This window comes from Capsicum annuum, chromosome 10 (genome assembly GCF_002878395.1).
Source record: "Capsicum annuum cultivar UCD-10X-F1 chromosome 10, UCD10Xv1.1, whole genome shotgun sequence".
Taxonomy (NCBI): domain Eukaryota; kingdom Viridiplantae; phylum Streptophyta; class Magnoliopsida; order Solanales; family Solanaceae; genus Capsicum; species Capsicum annuum.
This window is the reverse complement of record NC_061120.1, coordinates 203,043,713-203,051,007: the sequence shown is the minus strand read 5'-3', so window position 1 is coordinate 203,051,007 and position 7,295 is coordinate 203,043,713.

Genomic DNA, 7,295 nt, shown 5'->3' with positions numbered 1-7,295 from the left:
ATAACTACACTAAGGTGGTCTACTCTCAAGAGAGAGGATTTTTAATATTTCATACATTCATCATTAAACAACTAAAGAGAAAAAACCTAATAGGAGACTATATATATTCTAGCTTATTACATAGTAGAATAGACCAAAATACCCTTAATGAAAGGGGAGATCATGGGTTGTTTCTTTAATATGTGCACACCCCAAAATACCCTTAATAAATGGTGCTTCTTCAATGCTCCAAAACCATGGGGTCACACTTCAAAACTTGTAGTCTCGAATTGGCATCAAATGTAAGCCCTCACCCAATCTTCCACACACGGGTTTATTTAATGGCATGCTCAAAACGGGTCCTCCATGCACGTTCTCGCATCCCCAAGATGATCAAGTTTTGAGCCTCTATATGTTTTCCTCTAAACATGTCATCAAAAGATAAGATGATCATTTGTCCCGTATCATCCTTCCCTTCTCAAAAAGGATTCGACCTCGAATCCAAACCTTGTAAAACCGAAGAGAAGACAAAAAAATACAAACTCCTCATGGCATGAAGGTTAGGGTTAGCACAACAATTCATCTCAACATGCCAAGGTTGCACATATTTGCAATATAACCAAGGATCCTTTGAATGAAATATTAAAAACTCAATGAAAGATGTACGGAGGATTTGGTTATGGGATTCACCAAGAGTAACACTTTGCTTGTCATGTAGACCAAGCAACAAGTTGGGTGCACTAACATCACCATTTCCATATTTGGCACAGGGGTCAAAAGGGAAGAGTGGCCATAGACACGGGTCTAGACAACACTCTCTTTTCCTGTGGTCTCCACCCAAACTAAATGACATACTCTCTACAATAGCATATATATCATCGAAAGAAAATAGAGAGTAGAGAAAAGTATTACTCAAGTCGACTTCTACTAAGGTGCCCTCATGTGTGTACTCACTACTATTTTTTCAATCATCACCATGAGTAGTCTCAACAATAAAGTCACATAAAGTAGAAGGAGTAACTTCCAAGACTACACATTCCTTACCTTAAGAGTACTCTCATCTTCCAAGAAGAGATTTCCATCTTTAGGAGGAATATTGTCACACCATAGTGGGTTAACATATAGGCTATAGCCTCCAAGGTGAGCTATACCATCTTTTTCACCACTAGGCTCATTAGGAGTGTTTATATCATTTTCAAACAAGACATTATACCTAAAAAGTGCATGACCCAACCCACGGGCAGATTTGGAACAAGCAAGTTCCTTACTCTCTAAAAGATCAATATCAAGTTTCAAAGCAGTTTCAAGTACAAAATTGTCCCAAGAATAGCTCTCGGGTTCACTCCCCTTTTGTTGACCAACTTTTTCAAATACTTCACTCACTTGAGTTTGATTAATCACATCACGCACATACTCAAGTGGTGGACAATTTTCACAAATAGGTTGATCAACACCAACTACACAAGACGATGTACTTTCGTTCAACATATAGGCTTCAACACTAGGTGGACATAAATTGATCTCACAAGAAGAGTCAATTTGGTCATCAATAGGATCAACTAGTGTATCCACACTCACAACATGTACATCATCAACAAAAGGAAAGGAATCATTAGACTCACAAATAAGTAAGCTACTACTCGCACTCAATAGGCTACTAGCCACACAATTATTATTCACATGCACAAAAGTGTAAAAATTAGCTATTTTACCTTGAAGTTCTTGAGTCGACTCTCTTTTGCTATGTTGTGAAGGTCCTCCACAAGCTTGGGCAGCAACTTCACTTCGGCATTGCTCTCCTTCACTTGCCATTTCGGTACCTACACAAATGTCCTTAGAAATAGAAGGACAAACAATGTTAGCTCGGTTTGGTGGCAATCCCCTAACTTCGCTCCACACAACCTCTTCTTTTTCCACTCTTGGATTACCACCTTGCACACCCTTACTTCTCTCAATTTTTTATCTCTCATAAGAATTCGGATTGGAGTAAGTATTCACTTCTCTTTGCGGCTCAGGCACCTATCTCTTACAATATTAGGCCAATTTTGCATATTTGAAACTCTATGTTGTGCAAACCAATCGGCACCTAAGCATATATGATCGTATGTCAATGGAAGAATAACGCACCACACCTCCTCATGGTATTCAAATTGGGAGAAGACAATTTTGACCCTCTTGGTAACCTTAAACCCATCTAAGAAGTATGGAACAAGTAAAGGCTCGTAAAACAACCCCAAGTAGTCAACCATGGATGGAAGGATGTAGTTTCTATAGTACCTATCATTTAACACAGCGAGGCAGCCCGGTATACCACAAATGGTTACCTTTCTGGAGTGTACACTCCTTCTCGGATCAATATTGTAATGCACACGAGTACCTCTCGATTTTAGAGATGCAAACCCTTTTCTTCTCATTGGACAACCTCCACTAGAGCTAGTATAACCATTCATACTATATCGACCTTGATAAGAAGTACTACAAGGTGGAGGATATGAATCTTCATACTTCTCACGTGTACTCTCATCATAGCTTTCATAAGCTTTGCGAATGAAAGGTTTATATCTTACACCAAATCTAGGTTTGGAGTGAGAAGTGTAAGACTCCTCACATGCCTCAATGTCATCATAAGATCCATCACGAGGTCCTACATCATCTCCAAGTTCACCATAAGCACTAGGCACTTCATTCACCTCATTTTCTCCCTTAAAACCGTAACTCTCAAATCTGCCTAAGTTTTGATCATGGCTATTTTCATAGCCTCCGAAATCTCCCTCAACTTCGTAGCCATAAAACCCCTCACAACAATCATAGTCTCCCATGTTGTAGCCACGATAATCCCCGTCTATTGAAGATATGTTCCCCTTATATCACCTTTTTACCTACACAATGAACAAACAAGATTAATAGTAAAAGATCCTCACCAACACTCGTATACACCCACCTTTGTGATTCTTACAATTGGAGCTGCGAATATTGAAAGTTGCTTATACTCCGATAGTCAATAGGATGTCAATTCTACTTGGCGGCCGAAATGGATTCTTGTTTGATAAACTCAAGACACAAAAATAAATTTTACTTACGAACTTGAAACAAAGAAACTACGAGTTAAAAATGAGAAAAACACATAAATAACGAAGACACGAAAGAAACGGATTCAACAATTAATCTACAACTAAGTAGGTAATTACTAGTTGTTAATTAATTCTAGAATCAAGACATGAAACTAATAAAACAATAAAATGAAATTAAGAATCTAAAAATTTTGAGCTTAAGCACTTTCGGTGATGACGGGGAAGCCTCTCATTGGTTGTTGAAAATTATCGAAAGTTTTGAAAAATATTTTTCTTGTTTTCAATTTGTATTGATTAATGTTCAATTGGAAGAGTGTATTTTCGGTTTTGGGAGGGAAACAACAAGACTTAGAGGCTTTTCAATGTTCAAATAAAAGGTTTGACTTTTCTTTCACCCTTTTGGCAAAACACCTTTTGAAGCCTTTGTCCCCCTTTCCTCTTTTGTAGGTCTTGGGAAGACCCCTTTCTTTCTTTTGGTAATAAGACCTTTTGAAAGTCTTTTAGCCCTCTTTACTCTTTTATAATAGTCTTAAAATGTGTTTCAAGACTAACAAGACCACACCTTCTTTCTTCTTTGATTTTAGATCAAACAAACCACTTTCTCTTCAACAAGATATGAAGATGTTAAAGAACACCAAGAACACTACGAACACAACTTTGAATTTTAGAGTTCTAAGGTTAATGTTGGACCTCCCAAACATCAACAACACATATTCAAGCTCCAATCTTCAACAACAATATCAACAAAATGTTTTTCCAGCCACCAATCTTCAACAACAACATCAACAAAATATTTTTCCAGCCACCAATCTTCAACAACAATATCAACAACCTTCCAACATTCAAGAACCACTTGGATTTAGCTCAAAATTTAGATGTAGACTCTATTAGTGTTAGTGAAGAAGGGACTAACACTAGAAACAACAAAACACACAAAAAACACAAGAAAACCAAGCCTCAAATCTCGGCCCAAACACAAAAACAGGACAGATTACTTTTTTTTTGCCTTTTTCAGTTTTTCCAACACTATTTTTGTGATTTTTCAAGATAGCCAGCCCAAGATTGATCTCGTGGGAACGAAATCAATGATGGCTTTGATACCAAATGATACCACACGGTATCTACAAGCTCAAAATAGTCCACAAGTGACCCGCAAACACCGGTAACAAGCAAGACACAAAACACACAAGGAAGCAAACATAAGCTTAACAATAAAGAAGATAGATAACTTGACACAAGGAGAATACGAAATGTAGCAACTAATGAGTGTATCAAACTCTAAAACCTCTACAAATCACATTAAAAAGCACTAAGTTCTTACGGTGCCCACCAAGGGAATCAACTCACCTCAAGATCCACCGTTTCTAAGCAAAGAACAATATTGGCTTTTCCAAGCCCTAAACTAAATGGCTAATCCAAGTCCTAGTTAAGAACCACACTAAGGTGGTCTACTCTCAAGAGAGAGGATTTTCAATATTTCATACATTCATCATTAAACAACTAAAGAGAAAAAAACTTAATAAGAGACTATATATAGCCTAGCTTATTACATAATAGAATGGACCAAAATACCCTTAATGAAAGGGGAGATCATGGGTTGTTTCTTTAACATGTGCACACCCCAAAATACCGTTAATAAAGGGTGCTTCTTCAATGCTCCAAAACCATGGGGTCACACTTCAAAACTTGTAGTCTCGAATTGGCATCAAATGTAAGCCCCCACGCAATCTTCCACACACAAGTTTGTTTAATGGCATGCTCAAAACGGGTTCTCCATGCATGTTCTCGCATCCTCAAGGTGACGAAGTCTTGAGCCTCTATATGTTGTCCTCTAAACATGTCATCAAAAGATAAGATGGTCATTTGTCCCGTATCACCATAGAAAGTGACACTCAAAGGCATGAGTATGCTATTCAGGAGATCAACTGCTTATTCTTTAGCTCGAAAAAGAGCTCCTGTTAAGTTGAAAGCACAAAATATTACGAGACCACCGGCATGTAAAAGAAGATCGCTTAGAGAAAAATATCTACCTTCCTAAAGATCCATTGTCTAGGACGTTACGTGATGCCGGCAAACACCTTCATGCCAATAAGATCACTCTAGTAAGTATAGTCCAACATTTGGTTGCATTCCTAACTTAAGAAATACAGTTGATAAATAAACTAATGATGTCTTCTGGAGTTGCCAAAAGGTGGATGTCAAATTAAGTTAGTCATATGATTATTGCTCTTCAAGCTCAAGGCTATTACAAAAAATGAAACTGATTTGTACACATTTAAGTCAACCAGAGAACTAATTGACTTATGGTTCTGAAATTTTTCAAACAGCTGAAGCATTGTAATGGAGGCTGAACGTGAATACTCTAATAGCTTTGATTTAAGGAAAAGGATAAAGGGATCATTAATAGGTTCTCTTTTATTTTTCAGAATTTCATATTTAAATTAAAATTTCACTTAAGTAAATTTTATTTTAAAAAATAATTAAATAGGTTGAGTGACTTTTTAGGTAAAAATATAATAGTTGTGTGACTTTCAGAGTAAAGATCAAAGTTAATAACTTTGTGATATAAAAATCCATAGTTGATTGACTATTTGGGTTATTAACTCCTCAATTTATATGTTATACTTTTATTTTATTTTATAACAAAAATATTATCGATTTAACACATGCAGGTCAAACGGAAAATACAAAAAGTAATGTTTTCAATGAAAGACAGGTGAGTAACACATAAGAATTTAGCAAGTGGAGGAGAATAACAACCGGAAACACAAAAGAAGAAATATGTCCGAGGAGGGCTCGCGTCTGATTAGCTAGTTGGTGAGGTAATAACTTATCAAAACAATGATCGGTAATTGATTTGAAGGATGATCATCCTTTCTTTATTTATAAATAATTTCACCTAAAACTTTTTATTATATTCTTATAAATATAATTTATAATCATATAAATTCATGAGTTATTTTAATTTAAATCACCAATTGTAAAAATCTATTTTTCTCTTTTACAAATAAATCATTGTCACATAAATTAAGAGAAAAGAGTAGCAGAAACTAAGCCTCCAAATAATAAGAGATGGAAGAAAAACCCCATGTGACTAATAGCCTTTATGTACATTTATATCTATACTATATGTTTACTCACGAGACTCAATAGTGATAATGAAAATGAATAACGTCTTGATAAGGAACGCTTAGCTCTTTATTAATTTATTAATTAAAATGGACAACGTCTTGATAGGGAAGCATGCATTTAACTCTTTAATAATTTGTCTGAGATGAATTCAAATTAACCGAGTTAATGAGTTTCGAATAGTGAATTTGCCTAAAGGAAAAAAAAATGGTCAAGTTGTGGGTGTGTTTGGTATGGAGAAAAGAATTCTCAACTTTTTCATTCTGGTTAGTCAAAGTTTTTAGAGAATCGATTCATTTCAAAAAGTAAGTTTAAATGAGAAAATGACTTGAAAGTAGAAACGAAAAAAGTTATATATATTTCTAAACTATTGAAAATGATACGTGAATATGCTCCATTATATTTTTGGATTATTTATACCTTTGTTATCTAATTTTAGGTATTGAAAATGATATTGTATATATCCTTCAGTTAGATGACGTGCACCATGTGTCCTCGTTCGAAAGAAATTAATATATTTTTTCTTAGCAATTTATCCCTGACTTGTCGGGGAAATGTTCTACAGCCGGCGTTAGAAGCGAGTTTTGCCCACGTGTCCTCATCTTAAAGAATGTTCTTTGACCGCATTGATTTTGGTTCGCCAAGAAATAGGTATGGGAGAAACTAGCTTTCAACTCCGCTGGTAGAACATAGAACATTTCGCCCGCATGTCAGGACATAAATTGCTACGGAAAAATGAGTTAATTCCTTTTTGACGAGGACATATGACGCACATTATTGAACTGAAGGATATATACATACCATTTTCAATAATTCGGAGGTATAAATATATCCAATGTTAGATGACAAGAGTATAAATAACCCAAAAATATATATAACATTTTTCCGAAGTAGAAATAACAAATAGGATAGGATAGATTTAATTAAATTGTCTCCTCCCACCCTTTTATACACCCCATAGCTCCCACCCCACCAACCCTCTACCCCCCAGCCCCACACTGCTACCCTCTCACCCCTTCCCCCCCTCCCCACAATCCCAATAGCACTCCTACCCTCCACCCCCACCCCATAGCCCCCATTCCCACACTCCCCCCCCCCCTTCTCCCCCAAGCTCCC